We start from the raw sequence: 22,660 nt of genomic DNA on the forward strand, positions 1-22,660 counted from the left end.
AGGTATTGAGGAAGCACTTTCTGAATATTGAGGAAGCACTTTCTGAGGTACTGAGGGAGCACTCTCTGAGGTATTGAGAAAGCACTTTCTGAATATTGAGGAAGCACTTTCTGAGGTATTGAGGGAGCACTTTCTGAGGTACTGAGGGAGAACGATCTGTGGTACTGAGGGAGCACTCTCTGAGGTATTGAGGAAGCACTTTCTGAATATTGAGGAAGCACTTTCTGAGGTACTGAGGGAGCACTCTCTGAGGTATTGAGGAAGCACTTTCTGAATATTGAGGAAGCACTTTCTGAGGTATTGAGGGAGCACTTTCTGAGGTACTGAGGGAGAACGATCTGTGGTATTGATGGAGCACTTTCTGGGGTATTGAGGAAGCACTTTCTGTGGTACTGAGGGAGCACTGTCTGAGGTATTGAGGGAGCACTATCTGAGGTACTGAGGGAACAAGTTCTGAGGTATTCAGGAAGCCGTCTCTGCGGTACTGAGGGAGAACTATCTGAGGTCCTGAGGGAGAACTCTCTGAGGTACTGAGGGAGCACTTTCTGAGGTATTAAGGGAGCACTTTCTGAGGTATTTTGGGAGCACATTCTGAGGTACTGAGTGAGAGCATAGAACATAGAACATAGAAGAATACAGCGCAGTACAGGCCCTTCGGCCCTCGATGTTGCGCTGATCCAAGCCCACCTAACCTACACTAGCCCACTATCCTCCATTGAGGATAGGGGGCTAGTGTAGGTTAGGTGTAGAACTATCTGAGGTACTGAGGGAGAACTATCTGAGGTACTGAGGGAGCAGTTTTTGAGGTATTGAGGGAGCACTATCTGAGGTACTGAGGGAGCACTTTCAGAGGTACAGAGGAAACACTTTCTGAGGTATTGAGGAAGCACTTTCTGAGTTATTAAGGGAGCATTTTCTGAGGTATTGAGGAAGCACTTTCTGAGGTATTGAGAAAGCACATTCTGAGGTATAGAGGGAGCACTATCTGAGGTACTGAGGGAGCTCTCTCTGAGGTATTGAGGGAGCACTATCTGAGGTATTGAGGGAGCACTATCTGAGGTACTGAGGGAGCACTATCTGAGGTATTGAGGAAGCACTTTCTGAGTTATTAAGGGAGCAAATTCTGAGGTACAGAGGGAACACTATCTGAGGTACTGAGGGAGCACTTGCTGAGGTATTGAGGAATGACTTTCTGAGGTATTGTGGGAGCACTTTCTGAGGTACTGAGGGAGCACTATCTGAGGTATTGAGGAAGCATTTTCTGAGGTATTGAGGAAGCACTTTCTGAAGTATTGAGGGAGCACTTTCTGATGTACTGAGGGTGCACTTTCTGAGGTATTGAGGAAGCACTTTCTGAGGTATTGAGGTCGCACTTTCTGAGGTACTGAGGTTGAACTATCTGTGGTTTTGATGGAGCACTATCTGAGGCATTGAAGAAGCACATTCTGAGGTACTGAGGGAGCTCTTTCTGAGGTATTGAGGGAGCACTTTCTGAGGTACTGAGGGAGCACTCTCTGAGTTATTGAGGAAGCACTTTCTGAGGTATAGAGGAAGCACTTTCTGAGGTATTGTGGGAGCACTTTCTGAGATACTGAGGGAGCACTTTCTGAGGTATTGAGGAAGCACTTTCTGAGGTATTGAGGGAGCACTTTCTGAGGTACTGAGGGAGCAATTTCTGAGGTATTGAGGAAGCACTTTCTGAGTTATTAAGGGAGCACTTTCTGAGGTATTGAGGAAGCACTTTCTGAGGTATTGAGGAAGCACTTTCTGAGTTATTAAGGGAGCACTTTCTGAGCTATTGAGGAAGCACTTTCTGAGGCATAGAGGGAGCACTATCTGAGGTAATGAGGGAGCACTATCTGAGGTATTGAGGGAGCACTATCTGAGGTATTGAGAGAGCACTATCTGAGGTACAGAGACAGCACAATCTGAGGTATTGAGGAAGCACTTTCTGAGTTATTAAAGGAGCACTTACTGAGGTATAGAGGGAGCACTATCTGAGGTACTGAGGGAGCACGTTCTGAGTTATTGAGGAAGGACTTTCTGAGGTATTGAGGAAGCACTTTCTGAGGTACTGAGGGAGCACTTTCTGAGGTATTGAGGAAGCACTTTCTGAGGTATTGAGCAAGCACTTTCTGAGGTATTGAGGGAGCACTTTCTGAGGTATTGAGGAAGCAATTTCTGAGGTATTGAGGTCGCACTTTCTGAGGTACTGAGGGAGCACTTTCTGAGGTATTGAGGAAGCACTCTCTGAGGTACTGAGGTAGATCTATCTGTGGTATTGATGGAGCACTATCTGAGGTATTGAAGAAGCATTTTCTGAGGTACTGAGGAAGCTCTTTCTGAGGTATTGAGGGAGCACTTTCTGAGATATTGAGGGAGCACTCTCTGAGGTATTGATGGAGCACTTTCTGAGGTATTGAGGTAGCACTTTCTGAGGCAGTGAGGGGACAATCTCTGAGGTATTGAGGGAGCACTTTCGAGGTATTGAAGGAGAACTACCTGAGGTATTGAGGGAGCACTTTCTGAGGTACTGAGGAAGCACTATCTGAGGTATTGAGGGAGCACCTTCTGAGGTACTGAGGAATCACTATCAGAGGTACTGAGGGAGCACTTTCTGAGGTACTGAGGGAGAACTATCTGAGGTACTGAGGGACCACCTTCTGAAGTATTGAGGGAGCACATTCTGAGGTATTGAGGGACCACTATCTGAGGTATTGAGGAAGCACTTTCTGAGGTATTGAGGGAGCACTTTCAGAGGTTTTGAGGGGGAACTATCTGAGGTATTGAAGGAGAACTATCTTCGGTATGGAGGGAGCACTCTCTGAGGTATTGATGGAGCATTTTCTGAGGTATTGAGGTAGCACTTTCTGAGGTACTGAGGTAGCACCTTCTGAGGTATTGAGAAAGCACTTTCTGAGGTATTGAGGAAGCACTTTCTGAGGTACTGAGGGAGCACTATCTGAGGTATTGAGGAAGCACTTTCTGAGGTATTGCGCAAGCACTATCTGAGGTACTGAGGGAGCAAGCTCTAATGTACTGAGGTAGAACTATCTGGGGTACTGAGGGAGAACTATCTGAGGTATTGATGAAGCACCTTCTGAGGTATTGAGGGAGCACTATCTGAGGTACTGAGAGAGCACCTTCTGAGGTATTGAGGAAGCACTTTCTGAGGTACTGAGGGAACACAATCTGTTGTATTGAGGAAGCAATTTATGAGGTATTGAGGTAGCACATTCTGAGGTATTGAGGGAACACTATCTGAGATACTGAGGGAGAACTATCTGTGGTGTTGATGGAGCACATTCTGAGGTATTGAGGAAGCACTTTCTGAGGTACTGAGGGAGAACTTTCTGAGGTACTGAGGGAGAACTATCTGAGGTACTGACGAAGAACTATCTGAGGTACTGAGGGAGCACTTTCTGAGGTATTAAGGGAACACTATCTGTGGCATTGAGGGAGCAATATCTGAGGTAGTGAGGGAGCACTTTCTGAGCTATTTAGGGAGAACTTTCTGAGGTATTGAGGGAGCACTTTCTGAGGTACTGCGGGAGCACTATCTGAGGTATTGAGGGAGTACTATCTGAGATATTGTGGCAGCACTATCTGAGGCATTGAACGAGAGCTATCTGAGGTATTGAAGGAGCACTTTCAGAGGTATTGAGGGAGAAGTATCTGAGGTATTGAGGGAGCACTATCTGAGGTATTGAGGGAGCACTTTCTGATGTACCTGAGGGTGCACTTTCAGAGGTTTTGAGGCGGAACTGTCTGAGGTATTGAAGGAGAACTATCTTCGGTATGGAGGGAGCACTCTCTGACGTATTGATGGAGCACTTTCTGAGGTATTGAGGTAGCACTTTCTGAGGTACTGAGGGAGCACGTTCTGAGGTACTGAGGAAGCACTATCTGAGGTATTGAGGGAGCACCTTCTGAGGTACTGAGGAATCACTATCAGAGGTACTGAGGGAGCACTTTCTGAGGTACCGAGGGAGAACTATCTGAGGTACTGAGGGACAACCTTCTGAAGTATTGAGGGAGCACATTCTGAGGTATTGAGGGACCACTATCTGAGGTATTGAGGAAGCACTTTCTGAGGTATTGAGGGAGCACTTTCAGAGGTTTTGAGCGGGAACTATCTGAGGTATTGAAGGAGAACTATCTTCGGTATGGAGGGAGCACTCTCTGAGGTATTGATGGAGCTATTTCTGAGGTATTGAGGTCGCACTTTCTGAGGTACTGAGGGAGCACGTTCTGAGGTATTGAGAAAGCACTTTCTGAGGTATTGAGGAAGCACTTTCTGAGGTATTGAGGAAGCACTTTCTGAGGTATTGCGCAAGCACTATCTGAGGTACTGAGGGAGCAAGCTCTAATGTACTGAGGTAGAACTATCTGGGGTACTGAGGGAGAACTATCTGAGGTACTGAGAGAGCACCTTCTGAGGTATTGAGGAAGCACTTTCTGAGGTACTGAGTGAACGCAATCTGTTGTATTGAGGAAGCAATTTATGAGGTATTGAGGGAACACTATCTGAGATACTGAGGGTGAATTAGCTGTGGTATTGATGGAGCACATTCTGAGGTATTGAGGAAGCACTTTCTGAGGTACTGAGGGAGCACTCTCTGAGGTATTGAGGAAGCACTTTCTGAGGTATAGAGGAAGCACTTTCTGAGGTATTGAGTGAGCACTTTCTGAGGTACTGAGGGAGCACTTTCTGAGGTATTGAGGAAGCTCTTTCTGAGGTATTGAGGGAGCACTTTCTGAGGTACTGAGGGAGCACTTTCTGAGGTACTGAGGAAGCACTTTCTGAGTTATGAAGGAAGGACTTTCTGATGTATTGTGGGAGCACGTTCTGAGGTACTGAGGGAGCACTTTCTGAGGTATTGAGGGAACACTATCTGAGATACTGAGGGAGAACTATCTGTGGTATTGATGGAGCACATTCTGAGGTATTGTGGAAGCACATTCTGAGGTACTGAGGGAGAACTTTCTGAGGTACTGAGGGAGAACTATCTGAGGTACTGACGGAGAACTATCTGAGGTACTGAGGGAGCACTTTCTGAGGTATTAAGGGAACACTATCTGTGGCATTGAGGGAGCAATATCTGAGGTAGTGAGGGAGCACTTTCTGAGCTATTTAGGGAGAACTTTCTGAGGTATTGTGGGAGCACTTTCTGAGGTACTGCGGGAGCACTATCTGAGGTATTGAGGGAGTACTATCTGAGATATTGTCGCAGCACTATCTGAGGCATTGAACGAGAACTATCTGAGGTATTGAGGGAGCACTTTCAGAGGTATTGAGGGAGAAGTATCTGAGGTATTGAGGGAGCACTATCTGAGGTATTGAGGGAGCACTTTCTGATGTACTGAGGGTGCACTTTCAGAGGTTTTGAGGGGGATCTATCTGAGGTATTGAAGGAGAACTATCTTCGGTATGGAGGGAGCACTCTCTGACGTATTGATGGAGCACTTTCTGAGGTATTAAGGGAGCACTTTCTGAGGTACTGAGGGAGCACGTTCTGAGGTACTGAGGAAGCACTATCTGAGGTATTGAGGGAGCACCTTCTGAGGTACTGAGGAATCACTATCAGAGGTACTGAGGGAGCACTTTTTGAGGTACTGAGGGAGAACTATCTGAGGTACTGAGGGACCACCTTCTGAAGTATTGAGGGAGCACATTCTGAGGTATTGGAGGGACCACTATCTAAGGTATTGAGGAAGCACTTTCTGAGGTATTGAGGGAGCACTTTCAGAGGTATTGAGGGGGGACTATCTGAGGTATTGAAGGAGAACTATCTTCGGTCTGGAGGGAGCACTCTCTGAGGTATTGATGGAGCAATTTCTGAGGTATTGAGGTAGCACTTTCTGAGGTACTGAGGGAGCACATTCTGAGGTATTGAGAAAGCACTTTCTGAGGTATTGAGGAAGCACTTTCTGAGGTATTGAGGAAGAACTTTCTGAGGTATTGCGCAAGCACTATCTGAGGTACTGAGGGAGCAAGCTCTAATGTACTGAGGTAGAATTATCTGGGGTACTGAGGGAGAACTATCTGAGGTACTGAGAGAGCACCTTCTGAGGTATTGAGGAAGCACATTCTGAGGTACTGAGGGAACGCAATCTGTTGTATTGATGAAGCAATTTATGAGGTATTGAGGGAGCATATTCTGAGGTATTGAGGGAACACTATCTGAGATACTGAGGGAGAATTATCTGTGGTATTGATGGAGCACATTCTGAGGTATTGAGGAAGCACTTTCTGAGGTACTGAGGGAGCACTTTCTGAGGTATTGAGTGAGCACTTTCTGAGGTACTGAGGGAGCACTTTCTGAGGTATTGAGGAAGCACTTTCTGAGGTATTGCGGGAGCACTTTCTGAGGTACTGAGGGAGCACTTTCTGAGGTACTGAGGAAGCACATTCTGAGGTATTGAGGAAGCACTTTCTGAGGTATTGTGGGAGCACGTTCTGAGGTACTGAGGGAGCACTATCTGAGGTATTGAGGAAGAACTTTCTGAGGTATTGAGCAAGCACTTTCTGAGGTATTGAGGGTGGACTTTCTGATGTACTGAGGGAGCACTTTCTGAGGTATTGAGGAAGCACTTTCTGAGGTATTGAGTTCGCACTTTCTGAGGTACTGAGGGAGCACTTTCTGAGGTATTGAGGAAGCACTCTCTGAGGTACTGAGGTAGAACTATCTGAGGTATTGATGGAGCACTATCTGAGGTATTGAAGAAAGCACTCTCTGAGTACTGAGGGAGAACGATCTGTGGTATTGATGGAGCACTTTGTGAGGTATTGAGGAAGCACTTTCTGAGGTACTGAGGTCGCACTTTCTGAGGTATAGAGGGAGGACTATCTGAGGTACTGACGGAACAAGTTCTGAGGTATTCAGGAAGCAGTCTCTGAGGTACTGAGGGAGAACTATCTGAGGTACTGAGGGAGCACGTTCTGAGGTATTGAGGAAGCACTTTTTTAGGTATTGAGGAAGCACTATCTGAGGTATTGAGGGAAAAATCTCTGAGTTACTGAGGGAGCACTTTCTGAGGTATTAAGGGAGCACTATCTGAGGCATTGAGGGAGCAATATCTGAGGTACTGAGGGAGCACTTTCTGAGGTATTTTGGAGCACTTTCTGTGGTAGAGTGAGAACTATCTGAGGTACTGAGGGAGAAAAAATCTGAGGTACTGAGGGAGCAGTTTCTGAGGTATTGAGGGAGCACTTTCTGAGATACTGCGGGAGCACTATCTGAGGTATTGAGGGAGAACTATCTGAGGTATTGCGGGAGCACTATCTGAGGCATTGAGGGAGAACTATCTGAGGTATTGAGGGAGCACTTTCAGAGGTATTGAGGGAGAAGTATCTGAGGTATTGAGGGAGCACTATCTGAGGTATTGAGGGAGAACTATCTGAGGTATTGAGGAGCACTATCTGAAGTATTGAGGGAGAACTATCAGAGGTATTGAGCGAGCACTTTCAGAGGTTTTGAGGGGGAACTATCTGAGGTATTGAAGGAGAACTATCTTCGGTATGGAGGGAGCACTCTCTGAGGTATTGATGGAGAACTTGCTGAGGTATTGAGGTAGCACTTTCTGAGGTACTGAGGGAGCACGTTCTGAGGTATTGAGAAAGCACTTTCTGAGGTATTGAGGGAGCACTTTCTGAGGTACTGAGGGAGCACTCTCTGAGCGATTGAGGAAGCACTTTCTGGGGTATAGAGGAAGTACTTTCTGAGGTATTGAGTGAGCACTTTCTGAGGTACTGAGGGAGCACATTCTCAGGTATTGAGGAAGCACTTTCTGAGGTATTGAGGGAGCACTTTCTGAGGTACTGAGGGAGCACTTTCTGAGGTATTGAGGAAGCACCCTCTGAGTACTGAGGGAGAACGATCTGTGGTATTGATGGAGCACTTTCTGAGGTATTGAGGTCGCACATTCTGAGGTACTGAGGGAGCACTTTCTGAGTTATTGAGGGAGCACTATCTGAGGTACTGAGGGAGCAAGCTCTCATGTACTGAGGGAGAACTATCTGGGGTACTGAGGGAGAACTATCTGAGGTATTGATGGAGCACCTTCTGAGTTATTGAGGGAGCACTATCTGAGGTACTGAGAGAGCACCTTCTGAGGTATTGAGGAAGCACTTTCTGAGGTACTGAGGGAACACAATCTGTTGTATTGAGGAAGCAATTTATGAGGTATTGAGGGAGCACATTCTGAGGTATTGAGGGAACACTATCTGAGATACTGAGGGAGAACTATCTGTGGTGTTGATGGAGCACATTCTGAGGTATTGAGGAAGCACTTTCTGAGGTACTGAGGGAGAACTTTCTGAGGTACTGAGGGAGAACTATCTGAGGTACTGACGAAGAACTATCTGAGGTACTGAGGGAGCACTTTCTGAGGTATTAAGGGAACACTATCTGTGGCATTGAGGGAGCAATATCTGAGGTAGTGAGGGAGCACTTTCTGAGCTATTTAGGGAGAACTTTCTGAGGTATTGAGGGAGCACTTTCTGAGGTACTGCGGGAGCACTATCTGAGGTTTTGAGGGAGTACTATCTGAGATATTGTGGCAGCACTATCTGAGGCATTGAACGAGAACTATCTGAGGTATTGAGGGAGCACTTTCAGAGGTATTGAGGGAGAAGTATCTGCGGTATTGAGGGAGCACTATCTGAGGTATTGAGGGAGCACTTTCTGATGTACCTGAGGGTGCACTTTCAGAGGTTTTGAGGGGGAACTGTCTGAGGTATTGAAGGAGAACTATCTTCGGTATGGAGGGAGCACTCTCTGACGTATTGATGGAGCACTTTCTGAGGTATTGAGGTAGCACTTTCTGAGGTACTGAGGGAGCACGTTCTGAGGTACTGAGGAAGCACTATCTGAGGTATTGAGGGAGCACCTTCTGAGGTACTGAGGAATCACTATCAGAGGTACTGAGGGAGCACTTTCTGAGGTACCGAGGGAGAACTATCTGAGGTACTGAGGGACAACCTTCTGAAGTATTGAGGGAGCACATTCTGAGGTATTGAGGGACCACTATCTGAGGTATTGAGGAAGCACTTTCTGAGGTATTGAGGGATCACTTTCAGAGGTTTTGAGCGGGAACTATCTGAGGTATTGAAGGAGAACTATCTTCGGTATGGAGGGAGCACTCTCTGAGGTATTGATGGAGCTATTTCTGAGGTATTGAGGTAGCACTTTCTGAGGTACTGAGGAAGCACTTTCTGAGTTATGAAGGAAGGAGTTTCTGATGTATTGTGGGAGCACGTTCTGAGGTACTGAGGGAGCACTTTCTGAGGTATTGAGGGAACACTATCTGAGATACTGTGGGAGAACTATCTGTGGTATTGATGGAGCACATTCTGAGGTATTGTGGAAGCACATTCTGAGGTACTGAGGGAGAACTTTCTGAGGTACTGAGGGAGAACTATCTGAGGTACTGATGGAGAACTATCTGAGGTACTGAGGGAGCACTTTCTGAGGTATTAAGGGAACACTATCTGTGGCATTGAGGGAGCAATATCTGAGGTAGTGAGGGAGCACTTTCTGAGCTATTTAGGGAGAACTTTCTGAGGTATTGTGGGAGCACTTTCTGAGGTACTGCGGGAGCACTATCTGAGGTATTGAGGGAGTACTATCTGAGATATTGTGGCAGCACTATCTGAGGCATTGAACGAGAACTATCTGAGGTATTGAGGGAGCACTTTCAGAGGTATTGAGGGAGAAGTATCTGAGGTATTGAGGGAGCACTATCTGAGGTATTGAGGGAGCACTTTCTGATGTACTGAGGGTGCACTTTCAGAGGTTTTGAGGGGGATCTATCTGAGGTATTGAAGGAGAACTATCTTCGGTATGGAGGGAGCACTCTCTGACGTATTGATGGAGCACTTTCTGAGGTATTAAGGGAGCACTTTCTGAGGTACTGAGGGAGCACGTTCTGAGGTACTGAGGAAGCACTATCTGAGGTATTGAGGGAGCACCTTCTGAGGTACTGAGGAATCACTATCAGAGGTACTGAGGGAGCACTTTTTGAGGTACTGAGGGAGAACTATCTGAGGTACTGAGGGACCACCTTCTGAAGTATTGAGGGAGCACATTCTGAGGTATTGGAGGGACCACTATCTAAGGTATTGAGGAAGCACTTTCTGAGGTATTGAGGGAGCACTTTCAGAGGTATTGAGGGGGGACTATCTGAGGTATTGAAGGAGAAATATCTTCGGTCTGGAGGGAGCACTCTCTGAGGTATTGATGGAGCAATTTCTGAGGTATTGAGGTAGCACTTTCTGAGGTACTGAGGGAGCACATTCTGAGGTATTGAGAAAGCACTTTCTGATGTATTGAGGAAGCACTTTCTGAGGTATTGAGGAAGAACTTTCTGAGGTATTGCGCAAGCACTATCTGAGGTACTGAGGGAGCAAGCTCTAATGTACTGAGGTAGAATTATCTGGGGTACTGAGGGAGAACTATCTGAGGTACTGAGAGAGCACCTTCTGAGGTATTGAGGAAGCACTTTCTGAGGTACTGAGGGAACGCAATCTGTTGTATTGATGAAGCAATTTATGAGGTATTGAGGGAGCATATTCTGAGGTATTGAGGGAACACTATCTGAGATACTGAGGGAGAATTATCTGTGGTATTGATGGAGCACATTCTGAGGTATTGAGGAAGCACTTTCTGAGGTACTGAGGGAGCACTTTCTGAGGTATTGAGTGAGTACTTTCTGAGGTACTGAGGGAGCACTTTCTGAGGTATTGAGGAAGCACTTTCTGAGGTATTGAGGGAGCACTTTCTGAGGTACTGAGGGAGCACTTTCTGAGGTACTGAGGAAGCACATTCTGAGGTATTGAGGAAGCACTTTCTGAGGTATTGTGGGAGCACGTTCTGAGGTACTGAGGGAGCACTATCTGAGGTATTGAGGAAGAACTTTCTGAGGTATTGAGCAAGCACTTTCTGAGGTATTGAGGGTGGACTTTCTGATGTACTGAGGGAGCACTTTCTGAGGTATTGAGGAAGCACTTTCTGAGGTACTGAGGGAGAACTATCTGAGGTACTTAGGGATCAAGTTCTGAGGTATTGAGGGAGCACTCTCTGAGGTACTGAGGTAGAACTATCTGAGGTATTGATGGAGCACTGTCTGAGGTATTGAAGAAAGCACTCTCTGAGTACTGAGGGAGAACGATCTGTGGTATTGATGGAGCACTTTTTGAGGTATTGAGGAAGCACTTTCTGAGGTACTGAGGTCGCACTTTCTGAGGTATAGAGGGAGGACTATCTGAGGTACTGACGGAACAAGTTCTGAGGTATTCAGGAAGCAGTCTCTGAGGTACTGAGGGAGAACTATCTGAGGTACTGAGGGAGCACGTTCTGAGGTATTGAGGAAGCACTTTTTTAGGTATTGAGGAAGCACTATCTGAGGTATTGAGGGAAAAATCTCTGAGTTACTGAGGGAGCACTTTCTGAGGTATTAAGGGAGCACTATCTGAGGCATTGAGGGAGCAATATCTGAGGTACTGAGGGAGCACTTTCTGAGGTATTTTGGAGCACTTTCTGTGGTAGAGTGAGAACTATCTGAGGTACTGAGGGAGAAAAAATCTGAGGTACTGAGGGAGCAGTTTCTGAGGTATTGAGGGAGCACTTTCTGAGATACTGCGGGAGCACTATCTGAGGTATTGAGGGAGAACTATCTGAGGTATTGTGGGAGCACTATCTGAGGTATTGAGGGAGAACTATCTGAGGTATTGAGGGAGCACTTTCAGAGGTATTGAGGGAGAACTATCTGAGGTATTGAGGGAGCACTATCTGAGGTATTGAGGGAGAACTATCTGAGGTATTGAGGAGCACTATCTGAAGTATTGAGGGAGAACTATCAGAGGTATTGAGCGAGCACTTTCAGAGGTTTTGAGGGGGAACTATCTGAGGTATTGAAGGAGAACTATCTTCGGTATGGAGGGAGCACTTTCTGAGGTATTGATGGAGAACTTGCTGAGGTATTGAGGTAGCACTTTCTGAGGTACTGAGGGAGCACGTTCTGAGGTATTGAGAAAGCACTTTCTGAGGTATTGAGGGAGCACTTTCTGAGGTACTGAGGGAGCACTCTCTGAGCGATTGAGGAAGCACTTTCTGGGGTATAGAGGAAGTACTTTCTGAGGTATTGAGTGAGCACTTTCTGAGGTACTGAGGGAGCACATTCTCAGGTATTGAGGAAGCACTTTCTGAGGTATTGAGGGAGCACTTTCTGAGGTATTGAGGAAGCACCCTCTGAGTACTGAGGGAGAACGATCTGTGGTATTGATGGAGCACTTTCTGAGGTATTGAGGTCGCACATTCTGAGGTACTGAGGGAGCACTTTCTGAGTTATTGAGGGAGCACTATCTGAGGTACTGAGGGAGCAAGCTCTCATGTACTGAGGGAGAACTATCTGGGGCACTGAGGGAGAACTATCTGAGGTACTGAGAGAGCACCTTCTGAGGTATTGAGGAAGCACTTTCTGAGGTACTGAGGGAACACAATCTGTTGTATTGAGGAAGCAATTTATGAGGTATTGAGGGAGCACATTCTGAGGTATTGAGGGAACACTATCTGAGATACTGAGGGAGAACTATCTGTGGTATTGATGGAGCACATTCTGAGGGATTGAGGAAGCACTTTCTGAGGTACTGAGGGAGCACCTTCTGAGGTATTGAGGGAGCACTATCTGAGGTACTGAGGGAACAAGTTCTGAGGTATTGAGGAAGCACTCTCTGAGGTACTGAGGGAGAAGTATCTGAGGTACTGAGGGAGCACTTTCTGAGGAATTAAGGAAGCACTATATGAGATATTGAGTGGGCAATATCTGAGGTACTGAGGGAGCACTTTCTGAGGTATTTAGGGAGCACTTTCTGAGTTACTGAGTGAGAACAATCTGAGGTACTGAGGGAGAACTATCTGAGATACTGAGGGAGCAGTTTCTGAGGTATTGAGGGTGCACTATCTGAAGAAATGAGGGAGCACTTTCTGAGGTATTGAGGAAGCACTTTCTGAGGTATTGAGTGAGCACTTTCTGAGGTACTGAGGGAGCACTTTCTGAGGTATTGAGGGAGCAGTTTCTGAGGTACTGAGGGAGCACTCTCTGAGGTATTGAGGAAGCACTTTCTGAGGTATAGAGGAAGCACTTTCTGAGGTATTGAGTGAGCACTTTCTGAGGTACTGAGGGAGCACTTTCTGAGGGATTGAGGAAGCACTTTCTGAGGGATTGAGGAAGCACATTCTGAGGTACTGAGGGAGCACTTTCTGAGGTATAGAGGGAGCACTATCTGAGGTACTGAGGGAACAAGTTCTGAGGTATTCAGGAAGCACTCTCTGAGGTACTGAGGAAGAACTATCTGAGGTACTGACGGAGAACTATCTGAGGTACTGAGGGAGCACTTTCTGAGGTATTAAGGGCGCACTATCTGTGGCATTGAGGGAGCAATATCTGAGGTACTGAGGGAGCACTTTCTGAGCTATTTTGGGAGAACTTTCTGAGTTACTGAGTGAGAACTATCTGAGGTACTGAGGGAGAACTATCTGAGGAACAGATGGAGCAGTTTCTGAGGTATTGAGGGAGCACTTTCTGACTTACTGAGGAAGCACTATCTGAGGTTCTGAGCGAGTAATATCTGAGGTACTGAGCGAGCACCTTCTGAGGTATTGAGGGAGCACTTTCTGAGGTACTGCGGGAGCACGATCTGACGTATTGAGGGAGAACTATCTGAGGTATTGAGGGAGCACTTTCGGAAGTATTGAGGGAGAACTATCTGAGGTATTGAGGGAGCACTATCTGAGGTATTGAGGGAGAACAATCTGAGGTATTGAGGAGCACTATCTGAAGTATTGAGGAAGAACTATCTGAGGTATTGAGCGAGCACTTTCTGAGGTACTGAGGGAGCAAGCTCTAATGTACTGAGGGAGAACTATCTGGGGTACTGAGGGAGAACTATCTGAGGTATTGATAGAGCACCTTCTGTGGTATTGAGGGAGCACTATCTGAGGTACTGAGAGAGCACCTTCTGAGGTATTGAGGAAGCACTTTCTGAGGTACTGAGGTACACAATCTGTTGTATTGAGGAAGCAATTTATGAGGTATTGAGGGAGCACATTCTGAGGTATTGAGGGAACACTATCTGAGATACTGAGGGAGAACTATCTGTGGTATTGATGGAGCACATTCTGAGGTATTGAGGAAGCACTTTCTGAGGTACTGAGGGAGCACTTTCTGAGGTATTGAGTGAGCACTATCTGAGGTACTGAGGGAACAAGTTCTGAGGTATTGCGCAAACACTATCTGAGGTACTGAGGAAGCAAGCTCTAATGTACTGAGGGAGAACTATCTGGTGTACTGAGGGAGAACTATCTGAGGTATTGATGGAGCACCTTCTGAGGTATTGAGGAAGCAACCTCTGAGTACTGAGGGAGAATGATCTGTGGTATTGATGGAGCACTTTCTGAGGTATTGAGGTCGCACTTTCTGAGGTACTGAGGGAGCACTTTCTGAGGTATTGCGCAAGCACTATCTGAGGTACTGAGGGAGCAAGCTCTAATGTACTGAGGGAGAACTATCTGGGGTACTGAGGGAGAATTATCTGATGTATTGATGGAGCACCTTCTGAGGTATTGAGGGAGCACTATCTGAGGTACTGAGAGAGCGCCTTCTGAGGTATTGAGGAAGCACTTTCTGAGGTACTGAGGGAACACAATCTGTTGTATTGAGGAAGCAATTTATGAGGTATTGAGGGAGCACATTCTGAGGTATTGAGGGAACACTATCTGAGATACTGAGGGAACAAGTTCTGAGGTATTGAGGAAGAACTATCTGAGGTACTGACGGAGAACTATCTGAGGTACTGAGGGAGCACGTTCTGAGGTTTTAAGGGCGCACTATCTGTGGCATTGAGGGAGCAATATCTGAGGTACTGAGGGAGCACTTTCTGAGCTATTTAGGGAGAACTTTCTGAGGTACTGAGTGAGAACTATCTGAGGTACTGAGGGAGAACTATCTGAGGAACAGATGGAGCAGTTTCTGAGGAATTGAGGGAGCACTTTCTGACTTACTGAGGAAGCACTATCTGAGGTTCTGAGCGAGTACTATCTGAGGTACTGAGCGAGCACCTTCTGAGGTATTGAGGGAGCACTTTCTGAGGTACTGGGGGCGCACGATCTGAGGTATTGAGGGAGTAGTATCTGACATATTGTGGGAGCACTATCTGAGGCATTGAGGGAGAACTATCTGAGGTATTGAGGGAGCACTTTCGGAATTATTGAGGGAGAACTATCTGAGGTATTGAGGGAGAACAATCTGAGGTATTGAGGAGCACTATCTGAAGTATTGAGGGAGAACTATCTGAGGTATTGAGCGAGCACTTTCTGAGGTATTGCGCAAGCACTATCTGAGGTACTGAGGGAGCAAGCTCTAATGTACTGAGGGAGAACTATCTGGGGTACTGAGGGAGAACTATCTGAGGTATTGATGGAGCACCTTCTGAGGTATTGAGGGAGCACTATCTGAGGTACTGAGAGAGCACCTTCTGAGGTATTGAGGAAGCACTTTCTGAGGTACTGAGGGAACACAATCTGTTGTATTGAGGAAGCAATTTATGAGGTATTGAGGGAGCACATTCTGAGGTATTGAGGGAACACTATCTGAGATACTGAGGGAGAACTATCTGTGGTATTGATGTAGCACATTCTGAGGTATTGAGGAAGCACTTTCTGAGGTACTGAGGGAGCACTTTCTGAGGTATTGAGGAAGCACTCTCTGAGGTACTGAGGGAGAAGTATCTGAGGTACTGAGGGAGCACTTTCTGAGGAATTAAGGGAGCACTATCTGAGATATTGAGGGAGCAATATCTGAGGTACTGAGGGAGCACTTTCTGAGGTATTTAGGGAGCACTTTCTGAGTTACTGAGTGAGAACAATCTGAGGTACTGAGGGAGAACTATCTGATGTACTGAGGGAGCAGTTTCTGAGGTATTGAGGGTGCACTATCTGAAGACATGAGGGAGCACTTTCTGAGGTATTGAGGAAGCAAACTCTGAGGCACTGAGGGAGAACTATCTGTGGTATTGATGGACCATTTTCTGAGGTATTGAAGAAGCTCTTTCTGAGGTACTGAGGGAGCACTTTCTGAGGTATTGAGGGAGCACTTTCTGAGGTACTGAGGGAGCACTCTCTGAGGTATTGTGGAAGCACTTTCTGAGGTATAGAGGAAGCACTTTCTGAGGTATTGAGTGAGCACTTTCTGAGGTACTGAGGGAGCACTTTCTGAGGGATTGAGGAAGCACTTTCTGAGGGATTGAGGAAGCACTTTCTGAGGTACTGAGGGAGCACTTTCTGAGGTACAGAGGGAGCACTATCTGAGGTACTGAGGGAACAAGTTCTGAGGTATTCAGGAAGCACTCTCTGAGGTACTGAGGGAGAAATATCTGAGGTACTGACGGAGAACTATCTGAGGTACTGAGGGAGCACTTTCTGAGGTATTAAGGGCGCACTATCTGTGGCATTGAGGGAGCAATATCTGAGGTACTGAGGGAGCACTTTCTGAGCTATTTAGGGAGAACTTTCTGAGGTACTGAGTGAGAACTATCTGAGGTACTGAGGGAGAACTATCTGAGGAACAGATGGAGCAGTTTCTGAGGTATTGAGGGAGCACTTTCTGACTTACTGAGGAAGCACTATCTGAGGTTCTGAGCGAGTACTATCTGAGGTACTGTGCGAGCACCTTCTGAGGTATTGAGGGAGCACTTTCTGAGGTACTGCGGGAGCACGATCTGAGGTATTGAGGGAGTAGTATCTGAGATATTGTGGGAGCACTATCTGAGGCATTGAGGGAGAACTATCTGAGGTATTGAGGGAGCACTTTCGGAAGTATTGAGGGAGAACTATCTGAGGTATTGAGGGAGCACTATCTGAGGTATTGAGGGAGAACAATCTGAGGTATTGAGGAGCACTATCTGAAGTATTGAGGGAGAACTATCTGAGGTATTGAACGAGCACTTTCAGAGGTTTTGAGGGGGAACTATCTGAGGTATTGAAGGAGAACTATCTTAGGTATTGAGGGAGCACTCTCTGAGGTATTGAGGGAGCACTTTCTGATGTATTGAGGTAGCACTTTCTTAGGTACTGAGGGGACACTTTCTGAGGTATTGCGGGAGCACTTTCTGATTTACTGAGGAAGCACTATCTGAGGTATTGAGGGAGCACCTTCTGAGGTACTGAGGAATCACTATCAGACGTACTGAGGGAGCACTTTCTGAGGTACTGAGGGACCACTTTCTGAGGTATTTAGAAAGCACTTTCTGAGGTATTGAGCGAGCACTATCTGAGGTACTGAGGGAGCAAGTTCTGAGGTACTGACGGAGAACTATCTGAGGTACTGAGGGAGCACTTTCTGAGGTATTAAGGGCGCACTATCTGTGGCATTGAGGGAGCAATATCTGAGGTACTGAGGGAGCACTTTCTGAGCTATTTAGGGAGAACTTTCTGAGTTACTGAGTGAGAACTATCTGAGGTACTGAGGGAGAACTATCTGAGGAACAGATGGAGCAGTTTCTGAGGTATTGAGGGAGCACTTTCTGACTTACTGAGGAAGCACTATCTGAGGTTCTGAGCGAGTAATATCTGAGGTACTGAGCGAGCACCTTCTGAGGTATTGAGGGAGCACTTTCTGAGGTACTGCGGGAGCACGATCTGAGGTATTGAGGGAGTAGTATCTGAGATATTGTGGGAGCACTATCTGATGCATTGAGGGAGAACTATCTGAGGTATTGAGGGAGCACTTTCGGAAGTATTGAGGGAGAACTATCTGAGGTATTGAGGGAGCACTATCTGAGGTATTGAGGGAGAACAATCTGAGGTATTGAGGAGCACTATCTGAAGTATTGAGGGAGAACTATCTGAGGTATTGAACGAGCACTTTCAGAGGTTTTGAGGGGGAACTATCTGAGGTATTGAAGGAGAACTATCTTAGGTATTGAGGGAGCACTCTCTGAGGTATTGAGGGAGCACTTTCTGATGTCTTGAGGTAGCACTTTCTTAGGTACTGAGGGGACACTTTCTGAGGTATTGCGGGAGCACTTTCTGATTTACTGAGGAAGCACTATCTGAGGTATTGAGGGAGCACCTTCTGAGGTACTGAGGAATCACTATCAGACGTACTGAGGGAGCACTTTCTGAGGTACTGAGGGAGCACTTTCTGAGGTATTTAGAAAGCACTTTCTGAGGTATTGAGCGAGCACTATCTGAGGTACTGAGGGAGCAAGTTCTGAGGTACTGAGGGAGAACTATCTGAGGTACTGAGGGAGAACTATCTGAGTTATTGATGGAGCACCTTCTGAGGTATTGAGGGAGCACTATCTGATGTGTTGAGGAAGCACTTTCTGAGGTATAGAGGGAACACAATCTGTTGTAGTGAGGAAGCACCTTGTGAGGTATTGAGGAAGCACTTTCTGATGTATAGAGGGAACACCATCTGTTGTATTGAGGAATCACTTTATGAGGTATTGAGGGAGCACTTTCTGAGGTATTGAGGGAGCACTATCTGAGATACTGAGGAGAACTATCTGTGGTATTGATGGAGCACATTCTGAGGTACTGAGGAAGCACTTTATGAGGTAATGAGGGAGCACTTTCTGAGGTATTGAGGGAGCACTATCGGACATACTGAGGGAGAACTATCTGTGGTGTTGATGGAGCACATTCTGAGGTATTGAGGAAGCACTTTCTGAGGTACTGAGGGAACAAGTTCTGAGGTATTGAGGAAGCACTCTCTGAGGTACTGAGGGAGAACTATCTGAGGTACTGAGGGAGCACTTTCTGAGGTATTAAGGGAGCACTATTTGAGGTATCGAGGGTGCAATATCTGAGGTACTGAGGGAGCACTTCCTGAGGTATATAGGGCGCACTTTCTGAGGTACTGAGTGAGAACTATCTGAGGTACTGAGGGAGAACTATCTGAGGTACTCAGGGAGCAGTTTCTGAGGTATTGTGGGTGCACTTTCTGACGTACTGAGGAAGCACTAGCTGAGGTTCTGAGTGAGTACTATCTGAGGTACTAAGGGAGCATTTTCCGAGGTATTGAGGGAGCACTTTCTGAGGTATTGAGGGAGCACTTTCTGAGGTATTGTGCGAGTACTATCTGAGGCATGGAGGGAGAACTATCTGAGGTATTGAGGGACCACTTACTGAAGTATTGAGGGAGAACTATCTGAGGTACTGAGGGAGCACTTTCTGAGGAATTAAGGGAGCACTATCTGAGATTTTGAGGGCGCAATATCTGAGGTACTGAGGGAGCACTTTCTGAGGTATTTAGGGAGCACTTTCTCAGTTACTGAGTGAGAACAATCTGAGGTACTGAGGGAGAACTATCTGATGTACTGAGGGAGCAGTTTCTGAGGTATTGAGGGTGCACTATCTGAAGACATGCGGGAGCACTTTCTGAGGTATTGAGGAAGCAAACTCTGAGGCACTGAGGGAGAACTATCTGTGGTATTGATGGACCATTTTCTGAGGTATTGAAGAAGCTCTTTCTGAGGTACTGAGGGAGCACTTTCTGAGGTATTGAGGGAGCACTTTCTGAGGTACTGAGGGAGCACTCTCTGAGGTATTGAGGAAGCACTTTCTGAGGTATAGAGGAAGCACTTTCTGAGGTATTGAGTGAGCACTTTCTGAGGTACTGAGGGAGCACTTTCTGAGGGATTGAGGAAGCACTTTCTGAGGGATTGAGGAAGCACTTTCTGAGGTATAGAGGAAGCACTTTCTGAGGTATTGAGTGAGCACTTTCTGAGGTACTGAGGGAGCACTTTCTGAGGGATTGAGGAAGCACTTTCTGAGGGATTGAGGAAGCACTTTCTGAGGTACTGAGGGAGCACATTCTGAGGTACAGAGGGAGCACTATCTGAGGTACTGAGGGAACAAGTTCTGAGGTATTCAGGAAGCACTCTCTGAGGTACTGAGGAAGAACTATCTGAGGTACTGACGGAGAACTATCTGAGGTACTGAGGGAGCACTTTCTGAGGTATTAAGGGCGCACTATCTGTGGCATTGAGGGAGCAATATCTGAGGTACTGAGGGAGCACTTTCTGAGCTATTTAGTGAGAACTTTCTGAGGTACTGAGTGAGAACTATCTGAGGTACTGAGGGAGAACTATCTGAGGAACAGATGGAGCAGTTTCTGAGGTATTGAGGGAGCACTTTCTGACTTACTGAGGAAGCACTGTCTGAGGTTCTGAGCGAGTACTATCTGAGGTACTGAGCGAGCACCTTCTGAGGTATTGAGGGAGCACTTTCTGAGGTACTGCGGGAGCACGATCTGAGGTATTGAGGGAGTAGTATCTGAGATATTGTGGGAGCACTATCTGATGCATTGAGGGAGAACTATCTGAGGTATTGAGGGAGCACTTTCGGAAGTATTGAGGGAGAACTATCTGAGGTATTGAGGGAGCACTATCTGAGGTATTGAGGGAGAACAATCTGAGGTATTGAGGAGCACTATCTGAAGTATTGAGGGAGAACTATCTGAGGTATTGAACGAGCACTTTCAGAGGTTTTGAGGGGGAACTATCTGAGGTATTGAAGGAGAACTATCTTAGGTATTGAGGGAGCACTCTCTGAGGTATTGAGGGAGCACTTTCTGATGTATTGAGGTAGCACTTTCTGAGGTACTGAGGGGACACTTTCTGAGGTATTGCGGGAGCACTTTCTGATTTACTGAGGAAGCACTATCTGAGGTATTGAGGGAGCACCTTCTGAGGTACTGAGGAATCACTATCAGACATACTGAGGGAGCACTTTCTGAGGTACTGAGGGACCACTTTCTGAGGTATTTAGAAAGCACTTTCTGAGGTATTGAGCGAGCACTATCTGAGGTACTGAGGGAGCAAGTTCTGAGGTACTGAGGGAGAACTATCTGAGGTACTGAGGGAGAACTATCTGAGGTATTGATGGAGCACCTTCTGAGGTATTGAGGGAGCACTATCTGATGTGTTGAGGAAGCACTTTCTGAGGTATAGAGGGAACACAATCTGTTGTAGTGAGGAAGCACCTTGTGAGGTATTGAGGAAGCACTTTCTGATGTATAGAGGGAACACCATCTGTTGTATTGAGGAATCACTTTATGAGGTATTGAGGGAGCACTTTCTGAGGTATTGAGGGAGCACTATCTGAGATACTGAGGAGAACTATCTGTGGTATTGATGGAGCACATTCTGAGGTACTGAGGGAGCACTTTCTGAGGTATTGAGGGAACACAATCTGTTGTATTGAGGAAGCACTTTATGAGGTAATGAGGGAGCACTTTCTGAGGTATTGAGGGAGCACTATCGGAGATACTGAGGGAGAACTATCTGTGGTGTTGATGGAGCACATTCTGAGGAATTGAGGAAGCACTTTCTGAGGTACTGAGGGAACACGTTCTGTGGTATTGAGGAAGCACTCTCTGAGGTACTGAGGGAGAACTATCTGAGGTACTGAGGGAGCACTTTCTGAGGTATTAAGGGAGCACTATTTGAGGTATTGAGGGTGCAATATCTGAGGTACTGAGGGAGCACTTCCTGAGGTATATAGGGCGCACTTTCTGAGGTACTGAGTGAGAACTATCTGAGGTACTGAGGGAGAACTATCTGAGGTACTCAGGGAGCAGTTTCTGAGGTATTGAGGGTGCACGTTCTGACGTACTGAGGAAGCACTAGCTGAGGTTCTGAGTGAGTACTATCTGAGGTACTAAGGGAGCATTTTCCGAGGTATTGAGGGAGCACTTTCTGAGGTATTGAGGGAGAAATATCTGAGGTATTGAGGGAGCACTTTCTGAGGTATTGTGCGAGTACTATCTGAGGCATGGAGGGAGAACTATCTGAGGTATTGAGGGATCACATTCTGAGGTATTGAGGAAGATCTTTCAGAGGTACTGAGGGAGAACTAACTGAGGTACTGAGGGACCACTTACTGAAGTATTGAGGGAGAACTATCTGAGGTATTGTGGGAGCACTATCTGAGGCATTGAGGGAGAACTAACTGAGGTATTGAGGTAGCACATTCAGAGGTATTGAGGGAGAACTATCTGAGGTACTGAGGGAGAACTATCTGAGGTATTGTGGGAGCACCTTCAGATGTTTTGAGGGAGAATTATCGGAGGTATTGAGTGAACACTTTCTGAGGTATTGAGGAAGCACTTTCTGAGGTACTGAGGGACACCTATCTGAGGTACTGAGGGAGAACTATCTGAGGTGCTGAGGGACGACTTTCTGAAGTATTGAGGGATCACCTTCTGTGGTATTGAGCAAGCACTTTCTGAGGTACTGAGGGAGAAATATCTGAGGTACTGAGGGAACAAGTTCTGAGGTATTGAGGAAGCACTTTCTGAGGTATTGAGGGAACACAATCTGTTGTATTGAGGAAGCACATTCTGAAGTACTGAGGGAGCACTTTCTGAGGTATTGAGCAAGCACTCTCTGAGGTACTGAGGGAGAACTATCTGTGGTATTGATGGAGCACTTTCTGAGGTATTGAGGAAGCACTTTCTGAGGTACTGAGGGAGCACTTTCTGAGGTATTGAGGGAGCACTATCTGAGGTAATGAGGGAACAAGTTCTGAGGTATTGAGAAAGCACTCTCTGAGGTAGTGAGGGAGAACTATCTGAGGTATTGAGGTAGCAATAT

The sequence above is a fragment of the Chiloscyllium plagiosum genome, unplaced genomic scaffold (assembly GCF_037043375.1).
Source record: "Chiloscyllium plagiosum isolate Xiang-an unplaced genomic scaffold, Cpla_swu_hap1 HiC_scaffold_45, whole genome shotgun sequence".
NCBI classification, from domain to species: domain Eukaryota; kingdom Metazoa; phylum Chordata; class Chondrichthyes; order Orectolobiformes; family Hemiscylliidae; genus Chiloscyllium; species Chiloscyllium plagiosum.